The following is a 12,396-nucleotide window of genomic DNA, read 5'->3' on the forward strand; positions in this document are numbered from 1 at the left end:
CTATAAATTGTTTTTTATTTACTATTACTCCTGCTGCTACTGCTACTACTACTACTACTAGTTTTGTACTTTTTTTTGTTCGGGAGTGGATAAAGAAGTATTTGAGTTGCTGAGGAAGTTGTTGAAGTGTAGAAGAAAAATCTCCAGTTGAAGAATACCCATATTGTTTTGAAATTGAATATTCAGGTAGACTAGAGTTAGAATTAGTGAAGCTGTTTAAATACATCTATACAGACCAAGAGGAATGAGTAGAAGTATTTTTTATGTGAAATAAATTTTTCAGCTATTTCTCTTTGGCTTGTGGAAGACACTTCTTACTGACTGTAAAGGCACATACCAGTTTGTCATATGCATTCAACATTAGTTTTAGAATGACATTAATAGACTCCTACTGAAGTGAGTGGTAGAAGCTGCCGGTTGGGGATGTAATAATAGCATCATCCGGAAACAAGCAACTGAAAAGGTATCTAGTTGCAGTGAATAAAGATTGACTGAGCACATTAAATACAGAATTTTAATGTTTATATCAACAATGTTTTGGTTTGTGGTATGACAGGGCTACCAGGAAAATTTTTGCACCTAGTGTTACATCACATTTGAAAGAGAGATGTCAAATGAACAAACAAAAATGTAAAAGGGCAAAGGCCAAGTAATCAGGCCATTCAACAGTCCTGTTGAATGATTAGTCTGAACAGGACCCATCCATGGTGATAATTTGCTATGAAGTGTTCAAGAGAGAGTGAATTCCTTCTCTCTATCCACAACTGCTATATATTTGCAATCTCTGCAGCAAGAAAGAAGAGGCAGCTTTATGAAAATCTCAATGATAACATGGCTGCCGTTCTGCATTGGAACCTGAATGGGTTTTAGGTTCTTCTCCGAGGAACCCGCTCTTGACACAGGGCAGACACCTGTGTCTTCAAGACATTAAGAGTATGACTACCCATATGGGATTATAGCCTCCACAGGAAGGATAGCATCAGTGGGGGGAGAGATAAAGGTGGAGTGGCCATCAACGATAAATACCCAGCCTTAATCCAGCAGCTTGTCGTCAACATCTGAATGTAGAAAGGGATATGTTTGACTTCATTTCCAATGATGCTGAGTCCAATAACTAGCCCTTTTCCACATGAAAGCTTTATTGAGCAATGTCTAAGGCCTGTGATACTGCAACTGAATCAACTACAGTACACTGCAGTTGAATAAGGTACAGTATGCTGTGGCAATAGATAAAAAACGAAGGAAATGCTAGAACTACTTAATGCAGTATGACACACACAAAAATTTCCCAGCTCATGGAGTGAGGCAATTTTTGTCCCCTTCCTCAAAATGGGAGGACTTAACAAGCCCCAGTTGTTGCTGTTACTAGCTGTATGGGAAAGACCCTGGGGCATATGGTGAACCATTGGCTGGTTTAGTCGCTCTGTGTTGATTCCAGAGTTATTGATCGACTACTGACAACTTTATCCTCTGAAGGTGAAGGTGGCTATAAAAAAGGTTGTCCTACAGTGACAGCACCTAGTAGCCATATTCCTTGATATAAGAGGGCCTGTCAAATGAAAACTAAATGCTCATCACACTAGGACCATGGAATGGTTCCATTCAAAAGTAGTCACCACACATGTTAAGACATTTATCCCATTGGGAGATGAGACAGTCAATTTGTTTTTTGTAGAATGTGGTCAGATGTTGACGGATCCACAGCCGCACCCACTCTTGTACTACTTTGTCTCTCTTCTTCATCCGACTGAAATGGACGTCCACGCATTTCTTTCGTCAGGTCGCCAAAGATGTGAAAATCGTATGGTGAAATATCTGTGCTGTATGGAGGATGTTCCAGTGTTTTTTTTTCATCCAAATAGCTGAAGGGCAGCCTTCATACGATTGGCAGGGTGGGGGGTGGGCGTTTGTAGGATGGTTCCATCTAGCAGCATTCCAACAACCCAAGGGCAAGTGGCAAAGCCACAGTTAAAGCATCCCACATGTCCTGTGCCAGAGAAATCCAAAGCTGTTCACACATGTTGTGATAAGGTCCTGATGACTTCATTTTTTGACTGCAGGGACCCTCTGCTCATTGCGTTCCTCAAGTGTGGAACCACAAGCAGTATGCTGCACTGTGAAGACACTTTGCAGGATCTGTAAGGTGAGAATGCTGTCGGATGGAATAATCCTGTTGCACAATAATGCCCGCTTCCCCATTGCCAATCGGGCAAAGGCTACACTCAAGCGAATTGGTTTGGAGGAGCTGCAACATCCTCCGTACAGCCCAAATCTTTCACCATATGAGTTTCATAGCTTTTTCGGCCTGAAGAAATAGATGTGTGGACATCGGTTTCAGTTTGACAAGCAATTGAAAAAGTGGATGTGGTTGTGGATCCATAAAGAGCTGACTACCTTCTAGGAAACGGGAGTTGAGTATCTCACTTCCCAGTGGGATAAATGTCTTAATGTTTTGGTGATTTTGAGTGGAACCATTCCATAATCCCTTTGTGGTGTTGGTTCAGTTTTATTTGAATCGCTATTATAGACAAGTTGTATGATATTAATTGGGAGCACATTATTCTCCGACAGCTCCAGCTGTGGGGCTTCTATGAAAGGCTGTCTGCACTTGTATGATCATGGTGCAGAATTGCAATGCAGTTTTGAGGGTGCTATGGCAGCTGGCGTGTATCTGTGGTGAGAAATTCCTCATTTGCTCAGACTTCCTCAGTAACCTTCAATCTACTCAATGAATGTACGCAGCAAACAGATATACGAAGGACACTCTACTCTGCCTGCAGAGGCTGGAGGAGGAGATCACATTCTGCTGAGAGCTAGAGAAATGATTCAGCATTGTGGCCACCAGGGAATTGTTTTACGTAAACCAGCCACTCGTTGCACTGTACCCCTCTATGCTATATCCCCACAGTTGAGGTACACAGTCATGCATCGGTGGAAAGAAGAGTGACTAGATGTGACAAAAAAATAAGTTATTAGTAAAACTACATTCATGTTCAGAAAAAAAACTGAACGAGTAGACAGGACATTCATATTCACAGGGCATGTACATCAGCATATGCTGCAGAAATGATCAGCATTCAGTCACCTCGGTTCAGTATGTTTCCTGTTGCCTAGTAGGAAGAGGGCTTGCCACAGGCCCTCATAACTTGCTCCGCATGTTGGCAATAAGTCTGATGACCTGGCAGGCAAGGGTAAAAGGCTGACATCCTCTGATATCACGGAGGCACATGTTCACGCAGCAACATGTGATCGCGTATTGTCGTGCTGAAAAAATGGCGTCTGGGCTGTTGTGCAGAAAGGGTATGACTATGGGTGGCAGGATGTCATTCACGTAGGTCACGCTGCTCACTGGACACGCGCCAACTGTGATTTGTGGCTGTATCCAATAGCACCACACACTATAAGGCCTTGAGATGGCACTGTATGTATTGTGTGAATGCAGTCAGTGTGACAAAATGGGACCATCATTGTCAAACAGAACCTGGATTTTTCTGAAAACACTATCCGATGTCACTCCTGGCCCCATGGATGTCATTCCCTACCCAATTGCTATCTAGCATGTTTCTGGGCATTTATCAAAGGTAGGCAGAGATGTGGGCTATGCACACATAACCTGTGCCTTAGTAAACGGCACTGGACTGTCACCCCTGACAGTGTCTGATGTGTCACACTGTTGTTCCAGAGCCCAGGAGGATGCAAATCTGTCCTGAGCTGTCGATCTTCTTGGGGCGTAATGTGAGTGATGCGACCTGTCCCATCACGTCATATACTACGGCATTTCACGAACCATTCTGCACACACCCATTGTACTGCGAAACACTTTGTCCCACAGAAGGATGGATGCATTGGATTCTCTTGAGCCAATAATGTACCCTCTTTCAGACACTGACGGCATGGTCCATGCATACGTCTGCGAGGCATCCTGCATGTCTGCTCAAGTCGACACTGATCCATTATCTTCGTTTTATAGTACCGACGAGAGCCACAGAAACATTTTACTGGTAGGTGGTGTTGCATTGCAATATTGATGTTGATCTATGACCTACAGGCTGACATGGTTCAGATCCTTATCAGGTATACAGAACATAATAATGTACCTGCCCTGTGAACATGAATGCCCTGTGTGTAGTCATTCAAGATGTTCTGGTTTTTTCTGAACATGTGTGCAACTACTAGGCAGTTGCGTACATTCTTCCAGTTACAGAGGCAATATGAAATACATTTCACTCGCTACCAGAGAGGATACAGTCTATGACACATGGCTTCCTGCTCTGGTGGGATGATCCTTTCATCTGTGGTGCTTGTGTCATACAGATTACAGTATGCCACAACTTAATGTATTTTATATTCAGACAAGAGTACAGAGGGTAGTTTACTGTGACATTATATTTCAGGCATTTTTAGTCTCTCTCTCTCTCTCTCTCTCTCTGCAGGGATATTATAGCTGTAACCTTATGGTGTCTCACTGCACATGATTTGCCCTGGTATTCTTGGACAGTAAGATTTAAATTTCAGATGGAGTAGTGGTTCACACTTCACTGTCCACAGCCAGTTATAGAGTGAATGGGATATTATCACCAGCATGCCACCTCTTTGATACATGCAACATGACAGTTACACGTTGTGACTGAGGCATTCATGGTAATTCCATTATGTTGTCAATGTGTAAACAAAGATACACTAAACAAGCAGTGATATTAAGCAACAGCACTGATGTGTCACATTAAAGTGTGTCTGACTAATATTGATCTGGCGCTGGGAGGATTACACGCAAAACGTATGGACTTCCTTGTGGGGTATAAGAAAATCTTATATCTTGTAGCACTTCATAAAACAACACACAGGATGAAAATCAACTCACTGGTGCTACCCATATTCAGTATAATTACATATCTTCATTGAAGTTACCTAACTTCATTGGAATTACGTACTAACATACAAGGACTTAAATTGTTACACAAAAATTGACAGATCAGGATAAAATCCCTATTGTTCTGCATCACTGGGCTTTTAGTCTGTGATATTTTTCCTGCAACTTTGTTATTCATGAACTCTAAGGGTAGATGACTTCATTCTTCATGCATAATGCCTTATCAACGTGTTTGAAAATAATTTTCGGTTTCTTTCCGAGAAGAATGTTGCTCAGTGACATACCAGTACTGTTATGATTCAAATTATGAGGACTTAATTCAAGCCTTGACGATTTTCTGCGTGACCAATGCATCCTCTACAGTGAGAACAAAATAGTCAACCAAATTCAAACATGAAATGGTTGGCTAAATTACAAGCTGGGTGATAATTGAAGTTAAGTATGTGCTTTATGCCATTATCCTCTGCAGATTTTGCTTACAGTTGAGATCTGAATTGAAAAAGATCAGTCCTCAAGATGCATTTGAACAGTGTTCATAAAATAAAATCCTCATGCAATGTAGTAATCAAAATTTATCATTTGCATTTATTAGTCTTCTGATCGGTTTGATGCGGCCTGACATGAATTCCTCTCTTGTGCCAACCTCTTCATCTCAGAGCAGTGCTCGCAATGTACGTCCTCAATTATTTACTGGATATATTCCAGGTTAGAAACACAATTTAGAAGGAGTTTCTGGCATGACCATGATCTGAGAACATTTTGTTTGCTTCTTGGCTAAGCTTCCAAAGTATCAGTGGTAATTAGCTCTGCAGATTTTTGTGATACGATATTTTATGATATGGTGCTTGAAGCCTTTATGCTGCACTGTAGAAGCTGTAACATTCTGACAGACATTGAAAATTCTTAGTGATATTAGCAAATATAACATGTTCATGCAATTTAAGCATACATTGCTTTGGCCAGAAATGAGCATAGCCTAGGTGATGTAGTTAACAAGTACTTTGATGCAACGACTTGGAACACATGGTCTCCTGTTAACAGAATTTAAATTTTTTTTTCTCCTGTGAAGCTTGTCTTCTTTGAGGTAGTTTGTTGAGATTGTGACTGTAAATGAATCTTCAGTTTCTGTTTAACTATTTTTGATGTACTGTCTGCTGCTTGTTTGGCCTTGACATTTTTGAGTTCTCATTACATTATCCTTAAACATCTAGTCTACATCTGTACTCTCCAAGCCATTGTGAAATACATGGCAGAGGGCATAGTCCACTGTACCATTTATCGGGTCTTTTTCTTGTTGTGTTCAGGGGTGTTGCAAGAAAAATTGTTTAAATGCCTCTGTGCGTGATATAAGTAATCTCATATTATCTCCACAATTCCTATGGGAGCAGTATGAACGAATGGGTTTGTGGTATATTCCCACGATCCCTTTGGGAATGATATGTAGGAGGTTGTAATGTATTCCTAGGGTCATCATTTTAAGTTTGTTCTTGAATATCTGGATGTTTTCTCTACCTTGAATAGTCTGCCAGTTCAGGTCTTTCAACATCTCAGTGACACTCTACCATGGGTCAAACAAACCTGTGACCATTCATGCTGCCCTTCTCTGCATTTGTTCAATATCCCCTGCCAATCCTATCTGTTACGGGTCCCACACACTCGAGCAATATTACAGGAGATATAGATTGACTGCATTTTCCTAGTATTCTAGTAGTAAGATTGACATCATTGGTCTCCTGGCACACATGATAAAGCATTTGGTTTCACATTCCTGGATACTGGTGTGTAACAAGTTTCACAACCATTTTCTAGCATTCCCAATGCCTGCCTTGGTAAAATATTGTACATCAACTATCACTGTAACAGAAACGAGAGGTCTTCATGGTCAGTCCTTAATACATTTTGCTGACCGAACAAATAAAATTTCTCAAGCCCTCAGGTAGTAGCAAGAGCTTCTCATTTGGTAACTATGTATGTCTTCTTGGAAGTAAGCAGCTTACAAATTGTTAACGTGTTATTCTTGTGGTAAGTAGCAGTGTGTCTTTTCCTTACATTGTTGGTATTCCAACCTCGAGTTTGCATTGTTTGTTGTTAAAAGTGAGACCTACTTGTGAACCATTACCATTTGTTCATAAATAAAAAGTTTTTGTTTGATCTGGGTGGTGTAAGATTTCTGCTGATGACGAATAATGTTCTTTGGTAAAGTGGCAAGAAAAATTACAGAAGCAAGCAAATGCCTTAAGCTGTAGGCTCTGGAAAATTCTCGATTGCTTCTTTGTTTGCAGGATCTAATTCAGTGTCCTCTGGTGACGGTGAGTGACATGAAATCAATTTTTTAAATCTAGAATCCGTATTTTTCAAATGTGTAGTAACTCCTGATTTCTGAAAAATTACAGAACCTATTGAAAATATTGAGAAGTTCTTCCCAGGACAATGAATTAATTAATATATGACTTACATAAATGGCAATGTTTTGCAGTAATGTCTCTCTCGGTTCTTGGTCCAACTTGTGAATGAACATTGCTGACAACATGTTTAATCCAATAGGATCCTCATGAATTGGCTACATCTTCAATGGTAAAGAGATCCATGGACTTCCTGCTCTTTGGATGAAATTCTAACACCCAGTGTTTGACATCAGTAAATTTTTGCAAAAGGCTTTCTAGATTATCAGTATGATCCCTTAGCAGAAGAATGTGATTATAGCTCTTGCAACACTAACTCAGGCAGACCTGTTTTTTCGTGCCCAAAACATAAAACCAAATTGCAGTATTTATTCTTATGATAGTGTTATTTAAGATGTGTCAGTTTTGTTCTCTCTTTACTGATGGAATAGCATAACTTTTGCTCCTAAGTGCAAACCTTTCAGTGGCTGCCACATTGTCTCAAAACTCCTGGTTTTTTGGGAAAAATATTAATAATCCACAAAATTCTTCACTCATTGCTTCAGGCAAGTCTATCAAGTATTCTGTACTGAAACAGATTGTGTCTATAGTGTTTTGATCAAAATCTTTCCTGTAAATATTGCCGGTTTTTGGAAGCTGACCCTCCCCCTTTCCTCTTTCTGACATGTCCTTAACGTTCTCAGATTCATGCCTGCACTGCTGCTATCAACATGTCCTTCAAATTATGTCATTTTTTCACATTCAAAGCAATGAAAGTCTAGGATGAAATAACAATAATGTTAAGAAAAGGATAGAATGCTATTCATCTCATAGAGGAGGCGTCGAGTTACAACTATTTTCATATTCTGCAGATATGCACATCCGTGACCAAAATCTTACCAGCCTTTCACTTGTCAGCCGATCAGTATGCAGTTATCAGTCCCATTCTTAAAAGATTTAACTATTGGAAAGTTATGTTCATACTCTTCATTTGAATCTTGAGCCTTAATAGCACTTTTCCTCAAATTAGCTTGCATTTTTTACCAACTGTAGTGACAAAATTTTTACTATTCACAGGAAAAACCATGAATGTATCTCATTGTTCCAACAGCATGAAACATTTTTCTGACATCCCCCTCAATTGTGCATTACAGTCTAGAAGTGAGTCAGATCAGCCCAAAAGGCATTGAGATCAATAAAGGGCCTCAAGAGTTCTTCCATTGTTGTTGTACTGGGTGATCAAAAAGTCATTATAAATTTGAAAACTTAATAAACCACGGAATAATGTAGATAGAGAGGTAAAAATTGACACACATGCTTGGAATGACATAGGGTTTTATTAGACAAAAAAAAAAAAAAGTATTGCTAGATGCGTGAAAGATCTCTTGCGCGCGTTGTTTGGTGATGATTGTGTACTCAGCTGCCACTTTTGTCATGCTTGGCCTCCCAGGTTCGCAGACCTCAGTTCGTGCGATTATTGGCTTTGGGGTTACCTGAAGTCGCAAGTGTATTGTGATCGACCGACATCTCTAGGGATGCTGAATGACAACATCCGATGCCAGTGCCTCACCATAACTCCGGACTAGACTACAGCTATTGTTGAGGAATGATGGTGGACATATTGAGCATTTCCGGTAAAGAACATCATCCTTGCTTTGTCTTACTTTGTTGTGCTAATTATTGCTATTCTGATCAGATGAAGCACCATCTGTCGGACATTTTTTGAATGTATTTTTTTGGTTCCATGTCATTCCAAGCAAATGTGTCAATTTGTTCCTCTCTATCTACATTATTCTGTGATTTATTCAGTTTTCAAATTTATACTGACTTTTTAATCACCCGGTACATCACATTCAGGTTCTTACTGCTTCACATTAAGTTTGATAACACGTGACCCATTTTCCAATTTGTGTATTTCAATGTGAATCTTGGTCAAAACAAGCTTCAGTTTACTGAGTAGTATGGAAGCTGCCCTTGTTTGTCATTCGTTTTGGATTGCAGTGAACTCTCAAAATTCCTATGCTCTTGATTTGAGTACAGTAATTCTAATGTGGCAATTGTCGTTGCAGTGATGCTCACCTCATGATTTTACCCTGTTTCCTTGGTGATTCCATGAATTTAGTAGTACATAAATAAATTTTGAATACTTCATTCAAAACTATTGTCACATTCTTCCCATTTTACTAATGCTTCAAGGCTATTAACAGCTAGGAAATGTTCTCACTGTCTTTGTACTGGATTAAAGCTAAATTCTCCCACACTGCCAACTGTAATTTTTGTATCAAACTAGCCGCAATCTCATGATACTTGATTGGATTGTATAAATAATTGTTCCACTCCCAGCACTTCTGTGGAAATTATTTGATCATGCTGTCATTGCATGTATAATTATGGGTGTAAGCAACTTTACCTCACAAATGTAGCTATTACATACTAATATATGTTGAAAAAGGCAACTTCAGTGCTGTTGAAAAAATTGTTGAACCTGCCTATGAAATGTATTTCCCACATATGTGGGCCAACCCACATGCAGCTCACACTAACTTTCCCTTTGGACATAATCTGGAAAATGCTTTCAAAAATGCTTCAATAAATGCCATTGGATTGATCCTGTTAGTGGGGTAGAACTCTTGAAATTGCCAGATGATTGTTGTGGTAACCTGTTACTGAGCTTGGAACTATGAACAGAAATTCCTGGTGTCTATCATATAAGGCAGAATCACCTCCATCATGTAACAACTTTTTGATTGGACCCTGCAAACAATTTTCATGTTCAGTAATCATCTGAATTTGTTGTACAGTTGTTTCCAAAGTTGTGCACTGTTGCTGGACATCACTAATTAGTTTAAACTGAAGAGTCCTTATTTTGCACACATTTCCCTTTTACGTTAATAATTCAGTACAGTGTTTTCACTTAACCTGCAAGGTTTTCAATCACCTTTTGCAATTGTTGACTACTTGATACTGGTTTTTTGTCTTTGATATTACCTCACACTACATTGTCACATTTGCTCTGGAATTCAGAGTGCAGTTTGATTTGTTCTGAATAAGTTAAACCTGCTCAGGTTTTCAAATCTTGTCCAGTGCAGTCCCCAACAATCAATCTTTCTTTCTCATCCCATCTGGTAAGTCTCCTCTGACCCACCATTCTATATGACTTTCCTGAAACCTTCCCCATTTTTCCTAGACCTCTCCAGTCCTTTTCCTTCACTCATCTTCCTTACCTTTCAGCCCCTCTGCCTGAAGAAGGATCCAATGGCTTCGAAAGCTTGCCTTATTGTAACCTTCTTTTATGTGTGTGTTCTGCTGCCGCTTGGTGAGTAGATTTTTTATCTATTCAGTTACATTTTAATTATTTTTGTGAAGTCTCTGTCAGATGATTTGACAAAGCTGATGTCTGGTGGTGAACTATGCAGTACCTTAAGTAAGTGTAATGGATCTTCCTTTTATTTTTTAATTTTTTAATATGTCATCAGGGAATTGAATATCGCTTGTGTTGCTAAGTTTATTCATTTTGTGCCTAATAATTCAATGAATTGCACTTGCTGTTTTTATGCAGTTCTGATTTTTGTGTGCAAAGTACATGTTTCTTGCCTTTTTAATGAGATGATAAAAATTTTGCAATACTACTTGTTGTGCTACTTTAATTCTTGGTGTGCATTAAATAAAGTTCTCTCTTCCTGGCACGAGATACCTTCATCCCAAATGTTAGCCACACTTTCCATCTGCTTCTGCTGTGATTGTTCCCGAGTCTTTGTAAAGAAAAACTGGATCCATAGTGTCTTAAGAATATTTTTAGGAAAGAATTAATGTTCTCATCTACTACATGTACCATGTGTCCTTGGTGAGGTTCCTCCCATTGTTCATCCTGTAAATTCTCTCTCAGTTATGGTTCTATGAAGTTGTTTGTTTCCATCCATAATTAAACCTGATTGATGGAGGTGCTTTATTGCTGACATTTGACTTTAATGGTCAGATAAACCATTTATTATAAGGGGCTCAGTTGTTGTTGCACAATGTCCACATATTCTTGTAAGAAATATTTCTGTTGGTATCAAACTGAAGCTCGACATAAGCAACCCTAAGTGCCCTCAATAAGAAATATCTGGGATGAACTGAATATCATAGAAGTTGATTCTTGCAAAGAACAACACTGCAGCCACTGACTGTTATTAATGATATTTATATGGCCTTTATATGGCCTTTAAATATGTCTGCTTGTGTCTGTATGTGTGGATGGATATGTGCGTGTGTGCAAGTGTATACCTGTCCTTTTTTCCCCCTAAGGTAAGTCTTTCCGCTCCTGGGATTGGAATGACTCCTTACCCTCTCCCTTAAAACCCACTTCCTTTCGTCTTCCCCTCTCCTTCCCTCTTTCCTGATGAGGCAACAGTTTGTTGCGAAAGCTTGAATTTTGTGTGTATGTTTGTGTTTGTTTGTGTGTCTATCGACCTGCTAGCGCTTTCGTTCGGTAAGTCACCTCATCTTTGTTTTTATATAAAATTTTTCCCACGTGGAATGTTTCCTTCTATTATATTGATATCATTAATTTGAATCCAACAATTACGTTTGTTATTGTCACTGTTGCATTTCGAAATCTTTTCTGTCGTCTTATTTTCCTCTTTCTGGCCTTTAAATATGTCTGCTTGTGTCTGTATGTGTGGATGGATATGTGCGTGTGTGCAAGTGTATACCTGTCCTTTTTTCCCCCTAAGGTAAGTCTTTCCGCTCCCGGGATTGGAATGACTCCTTACCCTCTCCCTTAAAACCCACTTCCTTTCGTCTTCCCCTCTCCTTCCCTCTTTCCTGATGAGGCAACAGTTTGTTGCGAAAGCTTGAATTTTGTGTGTATGTTTGTGTTTGTTTGTGTGTCTATCGACCTGCTAGCGCTTTCGTTCGGTAAGTCACCTCATCTTTGTTTTTATATATAATGATATTTATTTACACAAATAGTGCTGTTACAGGTCTCAAATCAACAGGTTCATCTACTGATGGCTGTTCATGCCTATATTACATTTTTTTGTTGTTTCCATTAGTTACTGAAAAAAGTCAACAACTAATGTAAACAACAAATTAATATAAAAATGAACAGTCCCTGAATTTGAATGTATTATTAAGAAACCTGTGCTGGGCTGTTCGTATAAA

The sequence above is a fragment of the Schistocerca piceifrons genome, chromosome 3 (assembly GCF_021461385.2).
Source record: "Schistocerca piceifrons isolate TAMUIC-IGC-003096 chromosome 3, iqSchPice1.1, whole genome shotgun sequence".
Classification (NCBI taxonomy): domain Eukaryota; kingdom Metazoa; phylum Arthropoda; class Insecta; order Orthoptera; family Acrididae; genus Schistocerca; species Schistocerca piceifrons.